Source organism: Ixodes scapularis, unplaced genomic scaffold, assembly GCF_016920785.2.
Source record: "Ixodes scapularis isolate PalLabHiFi unplaced genomic scaffold, ASM1692078v2 PGA_scaffold9__187_contigs__length_104089568, whole genome shotgun sequence".
NCBI classification, from domain to species: domain Eukaryota; kingdom Metazoa; phylum Arthropoda; class Arachnida; order Ixodida; family Ixodidae; genus Ixodes; species Ixodes scapularis.
This window is the reverse complement of record NW_024609884.1, coordinates 30,434,645-30,459,103: the sequence shown is the minus strand read 5'-3', so window position 1 is coordinate 30,459,103 and position 24,459 is coordinate 30,434,645. Positions and strand designations below refer to the sequence as shown.

General features: G+C 45.0%; 1 protein-coding gene across 1 annotated transcript in view; it reads left to right on the top strand.

The window, feature by feature from the left end:
• Nucleotides 1-24,459, top strand: part of LOC115321873 — a 276,363-nt gene that overhangs the window by 224,813 nt on the left and 27,091 nt on the right. The window lies entirely within an intron of this gene.

The following is a 24,459-nucleotide window of genomic DNA, read 5'->3' as shown; positions in this document are numbered from 1 at the left end:
TTATTTTGACGTGCAGTCGCATCAACGGACGTATTCCACATGAATGCAGTGTAGGGGGAATCCCCAAGGTGGAGTAGATTCACGATAGGATAAATGAATACTTCTAGTCTGTGGATCGATGAGTGAATGGATGGGTGGATGGATAAATGGATGGATAGGTGGGTGAGTGATGGATGAATACGACTGCCACTGAACCCTTTGGGACAGGCGGCGGTTGCGCCACCCAGCCAGTGTTTCAGTTTCAACAGCCAAATAAAGAAGTGCCATGCTAAAGGGACGCTAAAGTAGATTTTAATGCATTTTTATGGCGTTACCTCAGCCTATACGTGCCCGAAGCATCCCAAAAAATCTACGATTCCGCATGACCCTTTTTTTTTTCCCAGAACAAACGTGACAAAATATCTCGACTCGCTTTTTCTGAGACATATCTTAGAAAAAAGAAGCGTGTCGCGATGGTTACTCGCATTTTTACTGCAAAACATAGCCAGGCACGATGTTTTTTTTTTCATTCTACTTTTTTATAGGATGCCCGGACCCAAAGGGCGTGTCGCTATGTTTAGTCGCATTTTAATAGAAGAAAAGGCCGCGCATTATTGTATTTCTTTCAATCATTATTGTATATTCATAACAATCTTGAATTTAACTTTGGCATTTCTTTAATGGGGACCAAGTCAACAAATTCAGATTACTGTGACGGGAGCGCATCTTCGCAGTTGGGTGTGCTCACTTTCCGTCCTCCGGATCAGCAGGAAGGAAATAAGAAAACATCGTGCTTCCCTGGGCCTACACACCAGTCAGGCGTCCTCTTGCTTGGCTATCTCCACCTTCCAACGTCGGTATTTTCCAATGATGGCGGACCACTAGCGTCCTCCGGGCGCGTAAAACATTTACTTTGTATACCACCAGCGTATCCCATGGAACACCCCAGAGAGGCCTGTCTTTGCATCCACAAATTAAAGCGACCGTAAAATGCATAGAATACGCGCTCCATGTTCGTATGGAGAGGTTCCTAATCGAAGCACGGAAGTTAGTCAGCCCCAGTATGTGTTAGCTGTATACATGAGAAATTTAGCCACTACCACTGCTGGCCTTGGGCCTTTAACCGTGCATCACGCGGTAGTCAAACACAGTCGCAAGCCGGTATGCGATGTTCATCCAGATCAATACGGACAGTAGTGAGAATTGAACCCAGGATCCCTGGGTTCTGCAGCGAGCGAGCTTTAGATCCACGCGCTCCGAGCTTCGCTGCATGCGTTCACACTCACGGCCGCCAATACCTGAGCTCCTCTTCAATCGGTTTCAATTACACCGTGAGGACCTTTGTAAATACTGACAACGAAAGAAATTGTCCGATGCTAGCTTCGCTGCCTTAGAAGTTGTAGCCCCTAGGCAAATATTTGGCGTGACGGTCTGAAAAGGAAAATCGGTCAGTTCGAGTCTTTCTTTGTCTCGATCATGGAGCACACAAATGTACATTTCCTTTTAGTGTAGCAACCTGCATGTCCTGTCTCGTCTTTATAGTCTCTTATTTCCATCTTGCGTTGCCACCATCTTGATAAAAAAAAAATATTTAATGCACGAGATTACTTTGGCCCAGAAAGCAATATTTTTGTAACGGGAGCCATACATAAACTGTGCGGCACTTTTAGCGCAAACGCGATATCGAAAAACTATTGACAGGCACCAAACACTACCCCTTTCTTAGCGCCCCAAGTCATCATTTTCCACCACCCCATATTATATTTTTGATGAGAAGCTTTATTTTCTAAGAGAAACAAAAAAACGCGGCGATCGTTTGTTTGCGTTAACAGTGTCCTGCAGTGTACACTGGAACCCGGTCACTTCTGGACCTTTGACACGTTCCAACACTCACGTGGATGGTGATGATAATTAATTATAAAGTTGAAGCACCTTGCCTCTGCGTACTGCAGACTACGGTGAAAGGTTTTCCGTCCCCATTTTACAAGTTCGTGTTTTGGCCGCCAGGTGATCCCACGTTTCCTTGCTGTCACGAATGAGTGGCAGTTGTGAGATGTCCGGAATGCTGTGAGTCTCGCACCGTAAATATGGCGGTAGATTTTTTTTAATATATATATATATATATATTCTTTTTTATTTTATTTTAATTTGGGAGTTTAGTTCAAGGGGAGGAAGCTGGGAGAAGTGATAGAGCTATTAATTCGTGCACGCAAAACAAAAAGTGACCGCATCTGGTGGCCAAACTTTGAAGCTGTGAAAGGAGATCGGCAAAAGGCGTCTCTCGCGGGGTCTCCGATAATCAGACTCGGTGATAATCCGTCACATGTAAAGAATCCCTTACTTTCTTCAAGTAATCTTGTTATGGCCACGTTACATTCTGCGGCAGTAATTTGTGATGTAATCCAATTACAAAATATATGTAAGAAGTTGCTTTATTTGCTCGTTACTTTTAAAGGAAAAACATGAACGTAATGCCTACATTAAAGAACTATGATCGGCCACTTCAACAGCGTGCCAAATAGATAAGATAAATGAAAAAAAAAACACGGCGGAGAAGACACAACCCCACTGAAAACACGATTAAAACGCCCTTTGACGAGACCTCAGTTTGACAACCGAATCATTAAAAGCAAAGGTTGAAAGTGCAACATTATGATCTTTAAAACTCAAAAGGCAAAGCGCGCAGACTAGACATTTCTCTCCCCCGTTCCCTTTTTCTTTTCGGGTCTTTGTGTATCTGTATGCGTACAAGCCCTTTTGTATTGTTTTGTTTATTTCCTTCTTATTTTAACATGAATGCCACGCGCTCCCCTCTAAGTACATAATTATTTGATTACGTGCTCCAGTAGTAACCAAACTCATCTCTGTAATTGTCCATTGACCTGTCCGACGTTTTGAGTGGCTCTGCACGACACGACCTGAATACAAACCTCCAAGGTTAAGAAGTTATAGAGACTATTTAGACGTCCTGTATTTCTGCATCCTTAGACGGCGCATAATTATGTGGGTCAAAGTACAGGATTCCCGTTTTCGGCATATACACCGATAAACCCCTAGAATTAACCCCCGAGTCGGTTTTTCCCAAGTCTGAAAAACCTGAAAATCCCGAAGTAGATCGACCTGTCCTTGAACGAGAAAAACCCAAGATTAGAGAGAAGAAGCCTTTAACCGCAATCTGGCGACTTTGTTTTGTGTTGACAGGTAACACGGCCCAGCCTTAACCGGCGAGGGTGCTCCTTTCTTCGTAACCGGAATGTTTTTTTTTTTTCTCGTTTCCTTCTCTGATCGGCACCGAAAGTTTTTTTTTTTTTTTTTTTAAGTTTTCGGGTTACGCGCATGTTTCGTCGAGGTTGGATAATCCAGTAACCATGTCCTGTTTTCTTCAACATAAACCCCGATAAACGCCGATTTCTGTTCGGCACGAAACATTGACACCGGAAAACACCAAAACTGCACTGGTCGAACGCGTTCGATCGACAAACGCCGGCGTTCACGTGTTCCGCGGTCACGTTCGAGCGCGTTTAAACAGTGAATAGAGACAAAGGCAGCTAGCTTCAGGTCTACCCACTAATCGTTCCAACCAGATCTCGGCGTTCCGACGTCCCCTCTCGTCACCTCCTCCACTCTCTCAGTTCTTCGGCGCACAGGGATATGCTATAATAAGCGCAACTGCACACGTTTCACGGGTACTTAGACATTCAAAATGCCTTTAGAACGAACGCATGTAAAGAGTCGGCGAATCAGACCGCGATCTCCACTCTGCGCGTGCTCATTGTCGTGCTGGCTTGTTCGTCCGATTCTCTGAAGCAAGGGTCTCCAAATTGTTTCGGTAAAGGGTCGGATTGGGGATCTGTCCCAGCCTAAAGGGCCGGAAAATAAACAAGTAAATATAAATGAGGAAATGCGAAATATATAAACAAAGATGGGCATCTAAATTTAGAGAGAAAAAAAAGTGTACTAGAGTAAAATACATACAAGAAATGTAAAGTGGATCAATACATATTCTTTATTTTTAAATTCGATGTGTTGCTAACTACTACATTACAAAAAATTGTGACCCAGAAAACTCACCAGGCATAGCGTAATGACACGGGGCAGAAGACGTGAGAACGGCAGTCCTGATGATGGCAATATAGCTATGACACGAGACTCCAAGCACGGTATACGAGAGAACGCAAATACATTTGAACACACTAACCCAGACATGAAACGGGAACAATGAATAGTGATGCTGGTGCACGATGAAGAATAAATGTTATGGGGGGAGCCAGCCTTTCATCGCAATTTTCATTCGTTCTTTCTGATATCTTCGTTTGCGCTTGTAATACGCGTCTCAACGGCGTTTTTTTTGTTTTTTTCCTTTTTTTTTACGCGCGTTTTATTTTGCGTTTGCAGCATGGGCCGCGTTCTGGGATACACTGCAAAGACCGCGGGCCGGTGTTTGGATACCCCTGCTCTAAAGGAGTCCATTGTGAAGGCCTTTGAAGTGGGGTATTTAACACTGTAATTTTTTTTACACCAATATAACCGTGTGATCCCCTCAAGACGGAGGCTTTCCAAAGGGAGAGACGAGACCTGTGTCAACCAGGGTTGACAAAAATAAGACGAAAAAAAAATACCCCTCAAGTTTTTCCCACACGTGCTTTTCTATTTTCTTACTTTTTCGACTGGTTTAGGAAAGAATAGCTCCACGCTGGGGGGCTTCGTCTGAGATGGAAGGAAAACAAGAGCAGGGGAACAGACGACGAGACGCCACTTCAAATTAGTTTCGCTTTCCGGAGAGGAAACCGAGGCCGTAGTCGTGACGAACACGGGGAATCGATTCGTGAGAGACATCCCGTCCAAAATGGTTTCTGAGTCAGTGAGCTTTCCCGTCACTTCCGCATCGAACCGGGGACCCGTTTCCACGAATTTCGGAGCGAATCTAATGAGCCCATTCCCATTCCGTTCTGCTGAGAATTAAAAAGAGCTTCAGACGACTCCGAAATCGTTCTTATTCCCGACGGGGAGCTGGCGTTCTCTCTTTTCCTCTGCGTCCCGTCCATTTGTGTGTGCGTGCCGCGCGCCAGCCCAAGAATGAATCGACCGAAGCCAAAGTGAAAGACAGACCCCTTAAACATTGAACTAAAGGATGTTTCCATTTGACTCCTCAATTGCTTCGTCAATGTCTGCTCGGGGGTTCTGATCGATGTGGAGAAGATAACTCGTTTCCGTATTAATTGCCACAAAACTTTGGTTGGGATCACTTTTTTATTTTTTATTTATTTTTTTTTTTTGTGTAATGTATGGGGGGGGGGATTGGAAAATGGGGGGGGGGGGGGGTTTGAAGGTCCGAGAATATAGTGTCAGTGGTGAGATGAAAACGGTGAGAGCATAATGGTTATTTGTGGCGATTAGGAGTTGAAAAGGAATCAAGTCTCCCTTGCGCGCGGACACGCCAAAACGCCACAACGCTTCTCTTTTTTACTTTTTTTTTTTTTTTTTACCAGGGATTTATTAAAAGTTTTGCTCCTGAGTTGTTCTATTTGAGATCAAAAATGGCGTCAAGATGGGTGATCTAAAAATTTGACCGTCATACGATACAACGGAATAACCGCCCACTATGGGCAGTTATTTGATATTCGCCAAACAAATAACTAATCATACAAAAAGCGCAAAAAAGACAAGGACAAGAACTATACAGGACGAGCGCTGTGTCAACGACACTTCTATTGTGCTTCATGAAAATGAATTTCAGTTTTTGAGTGATCGGGTACTAAATTGATCAACTTTTATGTGTTGCTGCCTCGCCTGTCTATGTATATATGCTTTGCTTTTCCTGAGTAAAACTAGTTGGAAGTATAGCGCTTGTCCTGTATACTGCTTGCCCTTGTCTTGTTTGCGCTATTTAAATATGTTTAACTAAGATGAACCAACTAGCCCCAACAACGTACCCTACAAAATTATCTTGTCACTAAGTTTTCTAACACTGCTTCTCACCGTGATCTCGTATGTGATATTTTATTTATTTTATTTATGAAATATTGCAGACGGTTTTTCACCATCCTAGCAGGAGAGGGTTACATCATGTTTCTTAGAAAGGAGTCAAAACCGTTGTGTGTGCGTGCTTGCACGCAGTCGGAAGGCAGTGAATTCCAAATTCCAATCATTACTGGTTCAAACAAAATAAGAGTATTTGATATATATATATAGGCAGGCATAGACTGTCACATCCCTATACCACTCCTTATCCAAGGAAAAATCCCCCAAAGTGTTTAACTTCGACCTCTAGCACAAAAGAATGCCACGGGATTTGGGGGCGTCGGTGGTCACATGTATCCTATTTCTGGTTTGAAGACGAGCCACCCTTCCCAAAGCAAGACTTTCAAACACTTTTTATTTTTTTGTGTGAGAGAAAATAATCTCTCCACCAACAACTTTTTTTTTTTTTTTTTTTTTTTGCGCGCGAGCGTAAATAATCTCTTTTTGCAAACCGATCTTTTTTTTTTTTTTATGATTGTCAAGTTTTGGTGCCCTCTCCTTTCTGTGTAAACTATCTGTTTTGTCAACGCTGTTTCTATTTCCTACTGCACTTTACTCCCTCTAATTTCTTCTTAGGGGTATATAAACATTCGCGGGCTGTACACTCGCTACCTGATGGAGAGCGGTCCCCGCTCGAAACGTCGTAATAAACTTCGAATTAGTAACTCCGACAGTACGCATCTTTCACTTATTAACTTTTCCCGGTCCATTGTTTTTATATTTACCTTACTTTACCTATATATATATATATATATATATATATATATATATATATATATATATATATATATTAGCAAACGATTTGACATCATTCCAATGCTTTAGCCTTGCTGAGCACTGGGGAGGTGGCAAAATTTGCAAGTCTTTGTTTATTCCAGGCGCGTTATTGTATAATTTATTAAAATAAACTAATCTATCAATTTTCCTTTTAGTCTCAAGTGATTCAATGCTACATTTACACAACCTTTCTGAAAGTAGGGAGTGGCGCCTAGAATCGGAAAAAAATAAATCGAGCACTTAGTCGCTGAATTCTTTCAACTTTTTCTTCCTTTTTTTCAGGTATGGGTCCCACACGATTGACGCATATTCGAGCACTGGGCGAATAAGAGCTTTAAAAGCTGAGAGTTTAACCGTCCAATCGCATGCTTCCACTTCCTTTTCAAGAAGCACAACTTTTTGTAGGCCTTGGCGCATATGTTATCTAACTGAGCGTTCCAGTTAAGTTTTGTATTAAAGGTTAGGTTCCGATATTTTACTTCTCTCGCAGATTCGATGCCACGCCTGTACGTTACTGAAACGATTATATATGCCGCATCACGCAATATTCCTCAGACCTCTGGACGACTCCCCAAGAAGTGCAAGCCGTGGTGGAACAATAACTGCACCACAACACGCAAGTCACAATACAAGGCGTGGTTCATCTTTAGACGATATCCCACTCCACGAAATCTGCTTGAATTCAAGAAAAGAAGAGCCAAAGCTCGCTGGACGCGAAGGCAGGCTAAAGGCACTTCTTGCAAAAAGTTTGTGACATCTTTGAGTAGTTTTGTTTCATTAAAGAAAGTGTGGGATCGTCTTAGGAAGATCAGGGGAGACTATCGGTCTTTCAGAATAGCCCTTTTTTATCAGCAACATCCCTTAAGGAAGAAGCAAATGTTCTTGGTGAACACTTCCAGGAAGTCTCTAACTCAGTCAACTATGGTGAGTCCTTTAAGAGGTTAAAGCAGCAGCAGAAAAATAAGCTATTCCTTTTTCTGGTACTCAGGGTGTTCCTTACAACAAGCCATTTACACGGTGTGAGCTTAAATGGGCTCTTGGTGTCAAAAAAAAAGTCTGCGACTGGGCTGGAGAGGATTCAATACGAGATGCTAAGGAGACTGTCACCTGAATTTTTAAAAAAATTTGCTCACCTTTTTTTATTTATTGTGGGATGCTGCTTGTTTTCCTGACTGTTGGAAAAAGTCGCATATAATCCCTCTACTAAAACCCAGCAAAGACCCCTCTTTACCGACGAGCTATCGCCCAATTGCATTGACAAGCTGCCTGGTCAAAACCTGTGAGAGACTCGTTAATCGCCGTCTTGTACATTTTTTAGAGGCAGAGGGTGTGTTTGATAGAAATCAGTGCGCCTTCCGAGCGGACCGTTCCACGATAAACCACCTTGTCCGCCTGGAAACCTGTTTTCGGGAAGCAACTGTTCATCGCCATCACTGTGTTTCTGTCTTCTTTGATCTACAAAAAGCTTACGATACGACTTGGAGATATGGGATCCTTCGAGACTTGTACTCATATGGTGTCCGGGGTCGCATGCTTCGCTGTATTCAAAGCTTCTTGAGGGGTTGGACCTTCCAAGTGCGTTTGGGATCCATCCTGTCGGATGTTTTTCTCCAGGAGAATGCGTCCCTGAGGGTGGAGTATTACCCGTTACATTCTTTGCTGTGAAGAATAGTAGTCTGGCTGAGGTTATGCCATCATGTGTATCTTATTTGATGTATGTGGATGATGTGCAGATATTGTTTCCTTGTAACTTGTCCACTGTGAATGGCAATTGCTGCTCACAATCAACAAGATGTGCAAGTGGGCTGACCAAAATGGCTTCAAGTTCTTTCCCGAAAAGACAACCTGCATTCACTTTTCACTGCGCCGCGGCCTGTCTCCAGATCCAGTGTTGCACTTGAATCATGTTGCTGTATCTGTAAAGGAGGCACGCACGTTTATAGGAATAATATTTGATAAAACGCTCACTTTTATCCCCCCTTGAAAGAGTTGAAACATAAATGCCTACGTTCATCAAACATCCTCAAAGTGTTGTTGCATTCGTCCTGGGGGTCTGACAGACGGTGCCTCTTGCGACTCTATAACTCCGCGGTGCGGTGCCGCTTGGATTATGGCGCTATTGTTTATGGGTCGGCGCGTTCGTCTGCCCTAAATATATTGGACCCCGTCCATCATCTCTGGCTCTGACTCGCCAAGGGCGCATTTTTAAGATCACATGTGCTTAGCCTGTATCCTGATATACACCAAATGTTCCTGGAAAGACGAAGGCAGTATTTGAGTCCTTGTTACGCTTACAAGATATACAGCTATCCTCAGCATCCCTCTTCTGGTGCCCTCCAACCCTCTACATCCTTCCGACTCTTTGAAAAAAAGCCGAGTATTGTTCGGCCCCTCAGTTTCAGAGTTCAAAGCATGGCAGCATCGCTCCACCTTCCCTTTATTGAGGCTGCTTTGCTGAGGAGCATTGAGAGAGTTGCGACTTAGGACCTCCTGCCAATCTCTTGGGACTGACCACTATCCAAGTACAGAAAGACAGTCATTTCTCCACTTGTTCTTCAGCAGGAGTTTGTTAATTTCGAACAAAAATACAAGGACTCTCGCATTTTTACACTGATGGATTGAAAACATAAATTTTTGTGGGGTGTGCGGTTTATTCCACTGCCTTCGGGAAAGTACAACTCCACACTTTGGCAAATATTTTTACTGCTGAATTATAAAGGCATTTCAATGGCTTTTGAGTACTTATTGGAGAACAATATCATGAAAGCAATTGTGTTTGTCTACTCGCAGAGCGTTCTTCTAGCAGTTTCGTCCTTAGCGGACGGCAAGAACCTTCTCGTGCAATATCTTCGGGTACGGTTAAACCAAGCACTTCAACGAGGACACCTGACCAAATTCTGCTGGGTTCCGAGCCACGTGGGTATTTCCGGCAATGAAAAAGCAGATTTGCCTGCTGCCTCTGCGAAACAGTGCCCAAAACTGCCTCTTTGCCCGCGACACCAAGACTTGAAACCGATCATACAGAAAACAATTATGATGTCATGGCAGTTGAATTGAGATATGGAAAAAGAGAACAAGCTTCACGTTATCAAGCCCCTATACTAGGGGTATGGGAGAGTAATTTTCATAAAAACCGTGAGGTTGAAGTTTTCCTTTGCCACTTAAGAATTGGTCAAACCCGTTTGACTCATTTGCACCTGCTCTGTGGTGAGGATGTTAAACTTTACGACAACTGTGGGAAAGCTATGGCTGTTTTGCACATCTCGTGGCACTGCAAATCTTTTTAGACCAAAAGTGACGATCATGTTTTCCAGAACTTTTGGGGGATCATCTTCCATTTCATCTATACTTTCTGCTTGGCGATCAACCCTTGGTACCTTTCAATTGAGTTTTAAATTTCCTCTATAAAATTGGCTTTTTACACCAGCTGTAGCTTGCAGTTCTTTTAGATTACATCTCTAAGTTCATTGTAAAAACCTTTGTTTGGCGTATTATGGCCCAAGTTTCTCATGCGCCAAAAAACCACAATCATCTCCATCTCTCCTCCATCTAAATCCTACAGAGCGTGTTCGCGTAACGCGTGCACAGGATCGCTGCGCTGTTTTGATTTTAGTTCTCCCCGTTGTTTCCCTTGTGTACCGAACGGGCTGTTGGCCTCACTGATCATAGCTTCCAGGGGCATTAAGGCGGACGCATAAGTAACGGCGTTGAAAGGGCTAACGTTCACGACAGTTTGCGAGAGCCGTAATGCTCGAGACAAACCACAGCAGACACACCGCCTCTTTTTGCTCGTTAACTTTTCACTTTTCAGCCGCTCGTTGTTCAGTGGCGGGCGCCGTTTCCCGTCGTCTGCCTTAAGTTCACTGATGGCAAAATCTTCGTTCGTTAAGAAAAATGCACGGATCTCATCCTTTCTTCAGAGCAGTCGCCGAGTGACCGGGAAGCGACCTCGCGCCTTGTAACCAGCCATCGCTGCGAGACACGCAATTTTCAATGTGCATCACTCAGCGAGAAACTCTCGGAATCTCGGGATTATCTGAAGACGACGAAATTTGCAACACCCGAAATATTCAGCCAAACAAGAACCTTGGCGGAACTTGTAAAGGCGTCCACGTGAAATGCGAAACAAAATGCTGTTGCTTTAGGCGTCTTATAATGCACAACACAATTACGGCTCGTTCGGACTTTTGCGTTCGTGTGTGATACAATTTGTTTACGATTCCTTGCGTTCCATTATTCAAATTATACGAAACGTTGCGCGGACCTCGGTTGCCATAGCAACCATCTCGCTGTAAGCAGTGACAAGCAGACTTCACGAGTGCTGTACGGAACTGCGTTCCAAGTAACGACGTTCCTAGAGCGCGTTTCTTTCAGGAGGAACGCAGGAACGCCACCGTTCATCTTGCACCGGTGGAATTGACACGGGAACGCGTTACGTTTCCGAGGGAACAACACAACGAGGTAGAGGGCCTTAGAGCGATAAACTGGCAACTGAAAGAGACCCCCAATTGACCGTTGCCATGTTGACCATTTTTGACCACTGCAAACGTTACCTCTTAGTTTTACGCCTCGATTTTAACGAAGTACCGCGCACATATAATTGCTTATTGTATTTTAATAACAAATAACAGTAACGACAAGATAAGTTATGCTTCGTTTGATTTAAGTCCAAAATGTGCTTTTATGACAAAAACTCGGGCAGCTTAAGGTCGCAATGCCTCCGCTAAAAGCCGTCAGCCGTGGTGCCTTTTTTTTTTTTATCGGGGCTAGGTTTTGTTGATTTTTGGGGCTAACTGTGTTGAAAAAATAGTTCATCATGTGTTTTTTACCGCGATTGTAATACAAATCTCGGCTCAGTTTTGCGTACAAGACTCAGGATTTGGAACGGTCACGTGTCTAATGGTCAAAATCATTAAACATGGTGGCAGTCAATTGGGGGTTACTTTTGACTAGTGAACTGGATACCTGTGTATTGCTCTAATACCCTCTACCTCGTTGGAACAACACGTTCAATGGCTTTTTTTTTAATTTTTAGATGCGAAAGCATTAATTGTCTTATGGAGCAAACCGACGTCATCAGCTTTTAGAACCACGCCAAACGTTGGCCAAACAGCAACTAAAATCCCCTTTCCCAACGGAGCGAAGTCAAGCCGATTTCTGATGGATCATGTTCCCATTGGCTGGCGCGCGTCATCAAGGAACGAGGCTCCCATTGGCTCTCGTGTGGCGTAGTTTCAACAAACGTCACCAGTGAAGCTCTTTCCATGTCGGCGCAGCGCACGCAGCGGCCCGGCCGCCAGTAATGGCGCGTTCACACTGGAAGCGGATCCGCAAACGCGAAGTAAATCCGCGCGTTCTCAACCGCAAAGCGGCTAGGATCGAGCCGTTTGAGCGCGTTTTTGCCAACCGCTTCGGGACCGATTTCTCCCAACCGCTCTCACGAACCGCAAAGCGGCAACCAATCGCAACGTGACGCTGACGTGACGTCCGGGACTTTTGAAACAAGATGGCACCTGTCGCTGGTGAGGTATCCAAGGCGCTGTAGCCTAGCGTTACAGGAGGAAAATCTACAGAGAAACGTTATGTTCACGTCCGTCACTTGAGTCCGCCGCGAAAAGAATCAACTCGTAATCTTAGCGGGCTTCGCACCGGTGATTTGGTTCGGGTAAGACTGTTTATTATTCTGGGTGCCACAGCCCCGGAGCTCGTTGCCTTGTAAATCTCTGCCCGTAGAACGTCGGGGCCCGCCCTGATTGACCGAAATGCCAGCTTTTGTACCCACTAAGGTAGTCGCGTGAACTATTGAAAGCTTTCGACACCGTGCATGGCCACCACGAAGGCCGATAGAGACGTCGTGAGCCTAATTGCGTAGCTAACGCACTACCGCGGAGCGGGCAGGGTACCTGCGCTAGCTCGACCCGCAACGTTTACTACTAACAAAAGAAATAAAGGGAAAATACTCAAGGAATAAAGTGTACGTACCAGACGATGCAAACGTAATCCATACGGTGTTTATTTGAGCTTTATGTCAAACAAACAGTAGACACAATTGACGTGCGAGTGACGAGAGGAGAGTCCGCCACCAACGAAGCCACGACCGGCTAGCACCACACACATTCCCCCGCAGGGCCCGCACCACAGTCCACCTCAGCACTCTTATCTTCGAAAATGATAAGAGCGAACAACGAGGGGGAAAAACTGGCCCTCTATCCCAAAAACAAGGTCAGCCAATTCATGAGGGAACGGTCCACTTCGAAGAAAAGGTTGAAGAAGGGCGTCCGCCCGAAACGTCGTGTGTATTTTGTCCGCGTATTTTTTCCGAGAAGCACAACCTTATTACTTGCGATTACCTGTTTTGACATCCTCTTGTGAGTCAGCAAGGCGCGCATAGCTAGGCTTTGGTTCTGGCCGAAGTCGAGGGAATCGCAGGCAAGTTTCGCGGGTCCATGTCTCTTCTTTTCACTGCCTGAACTCGTGATGCGTGCGAACATCCCGCAGGAAAATCTTGAGACTGCCAAAATAGCACACTTTTGGCTTTGGATCGTCGATTAAAGTGGATTTTGGATTTTAAAACAGGGTTGCCAAATGCAACTCTCAAGAGATCACGCGTGACCGTCGAAAAAACCGCCAACCGCCTCTGGGTGTGTCTGAACGGGGTCGCTCGCGAACCGCATCCACAACCGCTTAGCGAACGCGGATCCGCTTTCCAGTGTGAATGCGCCAGTACGAGCGGTGCGGCGGTGCGGGCCTGGCGGCAGAGCCCGCTCGAACAAGCTCCGGGGAGGGCGCACGGCCGAGGCCACTTCCCGAGAGCGCGTGCTCGGCCGTCGGCCGGGGAAACGTGGCCGTCCACGCCACTACGCCGCAGACGAACAAAGGAAGTGGAAAAAACGCCATTCATGCTTTCGCATTCAGAAGTCATAAGAAGTGCTTAGGTGTCCTCGGACTTTTTACGAATTATTTGCAATTTCACCTGAATTTGGTAGGCAATTAGGCTTTTTTTTTTTTATTATCGACTATTTCAAACATCCGACTTTAAGGATAAGGAAAGTGTCCAATAGTCGAAAACAAATGTGATCGTGGCGATACGACACGTAGTTCGATGTGGATATTTTCACTTGCTCGCTTTTATTTATCCTTGGGAATAAACAGCACACTGTTTTATTAGGTGTAGCGTTAACGTAACTATTATTTGCAGCGTTAACGTAACTGCAAGTTCGGATCTTAGTACTGTAACGGGAACGTGTCCGATTAGAGCCATCGGAACTAATAACCGGAACTCGTTCGTTCGAAAGATTGAGTAGTAACGAGAAATGAGCTTTCGTCCTGTTTTGGAAGAATGTGTACGACTCTGGTTTGATCAATCGCATTCAAACGCAGATCGATGTCTGACGCAGCCTTAGGGGACATGAGCGACGTCGCTCGGATATCCCGAGAGGATGACCGACCAGGACGGGAGAGCAGTCATTGCGCTCCGGATGTCGAAGCGAAACCTCGAAGCCACGGCGGAGGCAGAAATTCGTGACAGAGATTAGATGTGTTGTTTGAACGCGGAACACGGAACGGCGTTTACGCTACCCGTGCGTGGTTCCGGAATATTGCCTGAATGCAACTTATTCGTATGCAGCGTCAACCGCTAACACTTTGCGGCACGAGTCGGTGTTACGAACGCCTTGCGTAGACCATCCCTCCAAAAAACAAAGCAAACAAACGGAAGCTGCAGCTGCGTGCAACCATCTCAAGAACGACACAGGGACGAGTTTGTGAGCAATTCGGAAGTGCTCGCCGAGTCATCGGGTGCTTTTTGTCATCGTGTTCAAATCGCCGGAATTCGTCGTCTTCACCAAAAAAAAAAAAAAAAAAACCAAGCAGGGTTTTAAAAAAATACTAAAAACAAACAAACTTCGGTAATTCTTTTAAATAGAAAAAAGTCGGATTTATTTTATTTTTTGTTAATTTATTTATTTGTTTTATTTATTTCCCAATACTACTCCCCGACAGGAGTGCAGAAGAGGAGAAAAACAAAATACAAACTGTTCACAAAGAGACGTTCAGATGGTGCAGGAAACTCTGAAGTGAGTCGGCGTGGATATTGCTGGTATGTAGGTTATTCCGATCCCATGTGGTTCGAGGGGAAAATGAATATTTAAAGTAGCCAAGGCAAATCTGGAAGTAATCTATTGTTTTTTTGTGAGAGGTCCTAGTGTTGGTTCCAGTGGAAAAGCCAATGAGGCTGTCTGTATTGATGTGAAAATCCCCCGTGATGATTTGGTACAGCGTTTTTCATCGATCATTTTTTCCTGGGTCAGCAAGAGGCGTCAAATCCGTTTGTTCTATTAATACCGACGGTAAGTCATATCGCCCAAATTTGTTAGAACATAAATCGCAGAGTCTTCCTTTGAATCATATCCAATCTGTGTATTAACAGCTGTGTAGGAAGTCCAAAGTGGCGTACGCATATTCCAATGGGGGCCGTATTAAAGTTTTATAGGCGCGTAATTTCACTTCAGGTGTAGAAAATTTTAGCGAACGTTTCAACTGTCATAATTTTTTAGTGGCTTTTGATTAACAGAGACAATGTGCGAGTCCCAGGACAGGTTGTTTTTGACAAATTCACAGACAGATTGACAGGATAGATAAGATTTAGATGACTTCTTCCTAAATCTGCATACTTCTCTACCTTTCGTTTTTCTTAAATGGCACAGATTCGCAGTCAGTTGTTTCGATTCTCCTCAGACTTTAGAAAAAGTGTACACGAGAAGTAATTTCTTGTAAATTTAATTATGGAGTAAAGTGGCATATCATTTTAAGATGTTTGCGATAACTATGGACTTTTATGACGAATTTGAAACTAGGGCAAATTTACTCGCGTGTTTAAATGTTAGTGAGCTTCCTTATTTGAGCTTTAAATATTCGAGAACAACACAGATTTGCCAATTCATCGAAACATCAAAATATAAGCCACATGAGATAAACACTAAAATCTTATACCCCTGTCAGACGGCGTTTTAAAGATCCTTTTCACTAAGCTCCTTTATAAAAACGGCGAACCAGCGCACGCCGTAGATCACGTGCGCGCGCCACAGAGCACGTGCGCACTCTACATCGCGAGCTGATTGGCCGATTTTTTAAAGGAGCTTAGTGAAAGGGATCTTTAGAACGCCGTCTGACACCGGTATAAGAAGAAATAGAGAGAAAAGATTATAGTTACTCGTCCTGCCTAATATGAGGATTGTCCTCCTATATTATGTCCTCTTGGCCGTATGACTCCTCTGCGCAAATTGCACAAGTGGGCGTTTCAATCACTTTTTTTTTTTGTCTACAACGTTCGAATTAAAATGAGACTGCCTTTATAAGTACGATCGTCGAAAGTATCAAATAATTTAATAACTAAGACTCCGGTTTTTCTTTAAGTGGGTCCTATGCTACCATCCGATGGACCCAATCAAGTATACACTCTAAAAAAAGTTTGTGCGTCTACTTTCACGCACAACACTCGGAGAGCCAATCACCGCAACTTACGGAGGCAGCTCAGCGAATGACACCGTCGAAACATATGTTTAGACCAAAAAACGCAGTATGAGTTGTGACATTAAGCAATGCCAAAAGTAGTCGCACGGGCGTTTTTTTTTTTTTTTTTTTTTTTTTTTTGAGTGTAGCGCCAAATGGCGCTCGCTGTATTCCTGACTTTGCAAACACCGGCTAAATCAATCCCGCGCAGAAAAAAAAAAAAGCGCATGGTGGCCACTTAGTTTGCGTAATTGGTTTCGGTGATGGAAAACGCACAAAAACGATGATCGCCATGACGATGCACTTTTGGCTGCGGTCGGACTTAAAAGTGAAACGGAGCATCCCCCTGGTAAAGACGAGTGAGTTGAACATGAACACTAAAAATCAAAAGAATAAAACCCGGAGGACAAGCACAGGGCAACCTGTGCTCGCCCTGCGTGTCTTAGGAGTATACCAATTAAATTATTTTCGATATTTTTTTTTCTTTTGGGAACGATTTCATTAAAATCTTAAAAGAATAAAACAACCAAAAACAAAAGGGGGATTTAAATTACAAACTAAATCCCCTCGATTTTGTTTTTTCTCCACCCCGGTTACAAGCGGTCGCCTCTGAACCATCTCCCCCACCACACACGCAAGGCGTAATTCGCGCGTGGAAAGATCATTTCGGCTCCTTGAAAGACGAGGAAACTTTGTCCCAGCGGCGGTAGCAAGCTTGGTCTCACTTCGAACCTCGACGACGCAGAGAGCGGACAGGTGCCCCAGTTGGTCGACGCGGGCCCGAGCAGCCGGTGTCGCGTGCGCGCGTCGTACCGCAGCGCGTCGGCGCTTTGCGGAGCCTTGACCGCGGCGCCGTCGCAGCCGTAGCCGCGCACGCTGAAGAGAAAACGGCTCCGCGGCGACATCGACCGGCTCGAACGTCGTCCTCAAATGGGCCGTGTCCAACAGGCAGGCCGCCCGCCGCAGCTGTCCCTTTCTCCGCGCGGGGGGCGACACATGTCCGCCAACAGGCGAGCTTCCCGGCACGCTTCATTCGCTTCCCAAATGCACGTCATTGTTTCGGTGCTATTGTCCCTTCCACAAAGGTTCCTCCGCTGCAAACGACTACCTCGGCTGAGACAAAGCGGGCAGTTCCTTTGAATCGTGCCCAGCGCGCCTGTAGTGCGCCTAATCTGCATGCCGGCGCCGCATGTAACGCGGCAGCGACGTGTTCTCTCCGCGCGGACAAGCGCCTTCCTTTTTTTCTTTTTAGCGAGGGGTTTGTCGTCGCCGTGCCGCAGGCTTCCCCGCAATCAGCGTCTTTGACTCCTGAATTAAAAATTTCACGCTTCGTCGTCCGCGGCTGCACCCCGGGCGCGCGCCGCCCTTCCGTCTTTGTAACTGCGGCTAATGAGCGAGACCCTCGGAGCTGCGCCGTCGGAAGCCGTGCGCTAAAGATCCCCGGCGCCCCGGCGGAGTTCGGGCCCGGTCCAATTTGCATACATACTTGCAGAAGCGCCCGTCGCGTAGTCAACCCCAAATTAAGTGAACCAAGCGACCGGGCCTAATGACAGCATTGGTGGGCTCCGCTCGCGCGCTTGCTCATCTGGACCGCGCACCAGCGGGAGGAAACTTCGTGAAAAGGGGGCCGTCAATTTTAATTCCCTCGCGGACGCGATGCAGATATAGACGTGCGGTAATGGGAGTACGTGCTTGACGGGCAAGTGTGTTTGCTGAAAGGTGTACGGAGCCGGGTTCTCTATGTTCTCTCTTCTTTTTTCCGCCGGGGTTCTCTTCCGCGATACAAAACGTGCTTGGAAACCCAAAATAGACGGATCATAAGGCACCCAGAGCGCGTAGAAGCTGTTGAAGCTTTCACACGCAATTTTTCATCCATTGAGCGACAAAACTAAAATACAAAAAAAAAATTGGGGAAATGTACTGTCTCTCTCTCTCTCTCTCCCCTTGGTGCACGTAATCTGAACTGAACATCAGTGTGAGCCTTGTAAATTAGCGCGAACTGATCAGACTCAGTTTAGTTGTCATGTGATAGTTCACGCCTGAAAGATGTTCAAAGCGTCAATTTCGCTCCAATACTTCCACATCCATTAGTGTAAATGCACCTACACAACGGTAAACGGCATCGTTGCTGTTGTTGTTGTTGCTGTTTGCTTTTACACTCACGACACTAATCTGAAAAAAACAAAAAAAAAAAACAGGAAAATAATTGACATAACGGCAAGAGAGACTTCCGCTCCAGAAGTTCCAGAAAGACAAAAAAAACTTTCTGCTGCTGTTGCTGAGACTTCTTTACTTTTTTTCTTTTTTTGTCCTTTCTTTTTATCGTTCCGTGTCTCCGGTTACTAAGGAAGTTCTTCACCAGCTCGCCTGTGTTTTTACTTTTTCTTTGCTGCTGTTTTTTTTTTTTTTTTTTTTAATTTCTGATTTACAGATTTACCGTCTTATTCAGAATTCCGTTATATGAGGAACGCAGGCGAAATTCACGTCCAGCCTCGGTCTTTCTGACACACGCCGCCGCTGAATATTTTCGATACGTTCCCTCGCCGCCCTCTACTTCCTTTTTTTCCTTTTAATGTTTTTGCCACTTTCCTTTCTTGTGACGATAAGCAGGATGCACAGACTGGGGCTGTGAAGCATCGGAGAGGGTGATTCATCCAGCGCCGGTTTTTGGCAGGCAGCGGACTCTGCTACCTTCTACCCTTTTCTAACGTCGCGGAAAGGAAGATCCATCTGTCAGCGCCTCCTTAAAAAAAAAAAAAAAAAAAAATGGTGCTCACAAAAGCAAGAGTTTCGCCCAATACCCAACGCGCCCCTTCGCATTGGGCATCGAACGGAGCGTTGTTTTCAGCGCGTGGAGACACACCTTCAATTCTGACATTGCTATCGACTATATATTAAAACGCCGCGTTGGAGGTGTAATTCCGATCGCACCAAGCTCCAGGACCAATGGCAGTCTTAGATGCAGACAACACATGTTTGCTTTGTATCGCGCGCTTGAGGAGGCCAAGTCGCGCACAGCTTTGATCAGCGCTCAAAAGGGGAGAGTGCACGCGTGCCCGCACCTTTGAATGCATTCCCAAGAAAGGTTGGCCCGAGTATGAATATCTTGACCAGGGGTCTCAAACACGTGGCCCGCGACTCGTGCAATACGGCCCGCAAGTGTTCTGCGGCTGCGAGCTCGGTTCTTATGCCTTAAGCGCTACAATCGCCGTAAATAATAGTTTCATATCGTCGATTCCTTTCCCCTCGGAAAGACACTCTGCTCATACAATGTCTTCACACCTTTGGAACTGTTTTGTTATTTTTGGACTGAGTATTGTTGGTGTCTAAATATTTGTTTTTCACGCAGACCTTTCTGACAAATCAACCGGAACGACCGTACCGATACTAGGCTACAAGCACGAGGTCCTTGCTCAAGGATGCAGCTCGACTGCAGGAACTCTCTTTCTCTCTCAACAGGAGGAATCGCAAAAAAAAAAAATAAAGCTATAAGCTCGGGCTTTTAGCCGCCAAACAAAGCATTTAATATCTAAGTATTATTTTATAATGTTGTTAGAAAAATCGCCAGGAAAGCAAAAAGTGTTGTATAGAGTTTTTTTTTTTTTTTTTTCATTCCTTTTGAGCTTAGTGCGACAGGGCAGCAACAGTGTGCTTGCTCTCGTTCTATGGAAAAATACCAGAAAATTGGGGTTTTAATTCTTGTCATCATATCAGGTGTTGGCCCAAAGTAGTCGTATAAGAAAAAAAGTGTAAAGATGTCATTGGCAAGATGACGAGTTTACAAAAATCTTCTGAGGTGTCGCTTGTAGAGTCAGCTGCTATGCAACGTAAAACACCATTGCTGTTTTTTTTTTTTTTTTTTTTGTCTACAAAATTTCAAAATATAACCTCCCCCCTCCTGCCCCGTTTGCCCTCGATGTTTCGGGGGTAGGCAGCAGGCTATCTTGCCCCCACACTCGAATGAGTTTGAGACCCCTGATCCAGACTCTTTATCGGACATTCTCAATTTATTGAGGCTGCCTCGTCTTTTTGTCGAAGCTTCGTCGAAACTCAAGAATGTCCTAAGGGGGCGTGGTTGCTGATGCGTTTCTGCGAAAGCCCCAGTGCAACGAAAGCGGCAGGCTCGAAACCCCCCCCCCCCCCCCCCCCCCCCGAGCGCGGACGGGTATATTCAAATCTCACCACGATGTCCGCGCAACGGAAATTGAACCTGACCTTTCTGCTCCAAGAGTCGTGACCGGTCAATTTGATCTGCTTGTCGGAGCCTCTCAAGTGCCAATGACAGAGACGAGGCACCCGGTTGAAAGCGACGTCGAAGGCTGCAGCGACGCGCACTACAACGAAGACCTCCACAGATCCCGCGCGCATTTATCTGGAGGGTGCTCATTCTCACTTTAACGCGAGCCTAATTTACATATAAACGCTGCTAGATATCTTTCAGCCTGGTTGTTTTGTTTGTGTTTTCTGTTCTCTTGTTCCATTCCATCAGATCCATTTGTTCAACTAAACTGGCTAGGTCATAAGAAAAACCATCGATCATGAGAGACTCACTAAAAAGAAAAAAAAAAGAAACAGGAGATCCAAATAAACAGAACAAATGGGATGAATGCTTCGAGCGATGAATCTCGGTTTTCAATTTGTCGTTTGAGGAACCCTCGGTGTTCTAAATTCAAGCTTAGAGCCAAAGGCTTAGGGCCAGCCAACTGTAATAACGACGAGGAGTGTCCAGGAGATATGATAAAATGTCACTACTTGTTTCGTAACTTTCGCATTTCGACTTAGTTCTTGAAGAGATAGCTCAACTAGTAGATTTGCATTCCTCGAAGCCTTTCCTTTGGATATTTCAACGCGAGACATGCATAATACGTACGCCATGTCAGGACGGGTGCCTCAATACGTGGGAGTGCCGTCCCATTCCATTTTAGTCACCCCTGAAGAAGGAGTCAAGTCGACCCCGAAACGTTGGGAACTGTTTGTTTCTAAACTTTTGGTTTGAGTTTTCTTTTTTTCGAAAAGCTAAAATGGCACGCTATGTAGCAATCTACGCATTGCGCAGTATACTCTAATATATATAACGTGTCCTTTTACCGGGGCAGCCTGGGAAGAAGGACTTTCCGAATCGCTAGACGTGGAGTGTAGCATAAACATCATCCGGACGAGAGAACCATCTTAATCTGGAACTGTGACGTCATCCCGCTACTGCCGAACTTGGAAACTGATTGGAGGAGAGGGCAGCGTCATAGTTTGCCAGAGTCGCTTCCCATCATAGCTTCGTCGTCGGACGCTCGGCTTCGGGTTACGAATCAAATCGCCGCGCCGATGTAGTGCGTTGGAGCTTTCCTGGGAGTGAGCAAGTATGCCTTTTTTTAGTCCAGGTGGTGTTTGTACACTCCTAGCCTGATTCCTCTGACTCAGAAAGACTACCTTCGAAAAATGCCCCTCCTTAAAGGGGCGGTGCAACGATATTATGATTAAAAGAATTTGCATCTCGTCATTTTTACGTTGTTTATCGTGTCCCAGAGGAGAGAGAAAACACCTCCTTCATTAAAAATGTCGCGATTCCACTGCATAATCGCAAAGCAAAATTCGAGCTTTTTCCCCCACCTGGAGCCCCAAGTGGCAGCCGAAGGAACTACGGCGGAAAGATTACGTGACCTCGCTCGGCTCTAAGCTGCAGCATAGCGCCCGCTAATGTACGCAGAGAGAGGGAGGGGAAGCGTCCTCCGAGATAGCACACGGGAAGCTACACGGCACTCCGAATGACGTCACTGGGAGTGCGACCAGGTGTGACCCTGAAGACTGGGAGTGAGTTGAGGGGTGCCCAAAATGCCAATCTTTATCTTTTTTTTACGCAACAACTAGGACAAGCAGGCGAAATCGGTTTTCTGTTCTTTACTTCAGAAGTCTCAGGGGGCAACTTCCAGAAATCTTTGACCGAAGTCCGAAAATCGTTGCACCGTCCCTTTAAAGTCAGGGGGACGGGAACTCTCTCAAGGTTATCCTCGCTTTTTCAGAGGGGCATTGTCCGCGCAAATGTAGGAGGAATAGCGTCCCGTTAAATTTCGGAGGGATAGGGTCTCTCCCGAAAATGACCCTTTGAATTCTGTTTCTAGTTATAGAAAGGACATTTTCCTTAAAAAGCCAGCTTAAATAAACAAGGAACTGCGACCCCGTAGTAAAAGAAAGACGAGTGCGTTTAGTTAGTTCTATATCACCACAATAGCAGAACAAACGTTTCTTAAGCACGATACAAAATGGAACTTGCGACGAACTAAATATAGGGCAGAACTGTTTGTTGCCAAAATAATCATGATTTCTGCGATAATTCATAAATATAATATATTCCCAGAAACGCTATCATTATTACGCAGCGCCTTTATTTGACACTTTGCTGATTTTGACGAATTTTAAACACGAGATCATATCACTTATGTCTAATGGGTATCACCTCTTTCTTCCGAAGCTCAGTGAAAACGCCGTCGTCGTCTGACCTCCTCTTCACTCACTGGCCGACCGGTCATCATCGCATAGTTCAGCTCTTCTGAAACAGAAATATTAACCTGCGTATCAGTATAGAGCTTACCTACATTGAAACTGACCTAACAAAATCCGTTTAGCAGTGCCGGTTATTACAAAAATTTAAAATAAAAATTTCACATTCACTCGAGAGTACACCGTTCCTAACGAAAGCAAGCGCCGCTTTAAGGGAAAGTAAAACACTCATCACGTATTTCGCTGAATTTAGCGGGGAAAGTGAACTGGAGTATAAGGTCACGTGTAGGCATGTGCGAGTAGTGGATTTCGAGTTCGGAGGGAATAGTGATTTTGGTCGAATATTTTCGAATCGATTATCGAATAGTTTCTGTAAGCTCTTCACTACTGCATCATGCCTAAACGAAAACCCATCTGAACTCGTAAAGGTTCTTCCCAAGCTTCGACTTGTCCATACCTGAGCTAAGTTAATTTTAATCTAGCTATAGTTATCTACTGTGGCCTCAGGAAGTTCATTGCCTATGTGGAAATTATAAGTAAACGATGCATTTGACATCAAATTAAACCTATAAAGACACCCACCTATACATAAATGGAGGGATTTATAGATCTTGCTATGGTTCAGATATCCTTTATTAAATCTAGAATTTGGGGAAATAAAAACACTCAATCAAGCATGATGAACGTAGGTTGTCAGGACGCCTGTTCATAACATGTATTTTGCATAAAAGCCACAGGTAAATTTGGAAAATTTTAATGTAGTCTAGGTTTCAACATACGCAGAGTTTCCGCTTCTTTTCACGTACACCACGCGTGCGCGTGCACCATTCCGCTAAGTGGGCTTACCTCTTAAGAACGGGACAGCAATATTTGTTCTTTCGAAGTGTTGATCACGGCCCGTTAGCCCCGTTGAGCGCGCTTCTTACCAAACACCGGTGCACTGCGGAGAAGCAACACCCGCGGAAGCGAGCTCCGCGGGTGTTCTTTTCCGCAGTGCACCGTTGCTCCATAAAAAGCGCACTCACCGGGGCTAACCCGCTGCGGTCACCATTCAAAGAAGTACGAATATCAGAGTCACTCTCGAAGCGGATATCGAATAGCGTATTTTTCGAGACTATTGCCGTCACGTGTCGCTAGGTCACGTGACGTCAATTATTTCGCTAAATTTAGCTGGGAAACGGAATTGGTGTATAGATCGCGTGACGTCAGTTCACGTGGCATCTATTTCCCCGCGAATTTTGTGCGGGGAAACCTATTTGGTGCATAGATCACGTGACGCCAGGTCACGTGACATCAATTGACGTCACGTGACCTAAACACCATTTCAGTTTCCCCTGGAAATGTACGGACGGACGGACGGACAAAATTTTGGGATCGGGGGTTCCGTTGAAAAACATTTCATGCTTTAATTAATAACTAATTTTAGCACCATATTATGCAGCTACGTTATACCGGTAACAATAGCATTTCACTGTTGACGAAAACATAAAAACTGATCACAAAATAGCGCTTCTAGTTTTAATTATTCGCACTAATCAAAAGGGCGATGGTAATGGCCCTTTCACATTAAAATTCACGAACTTACCTATCTCATTAAGTGAAGTTGGAGGAGGTCCGGTAAGAGCACCATGCTTTATTATATATTTAATTTATTTATTAATTTAGTAATAATTCTAATGT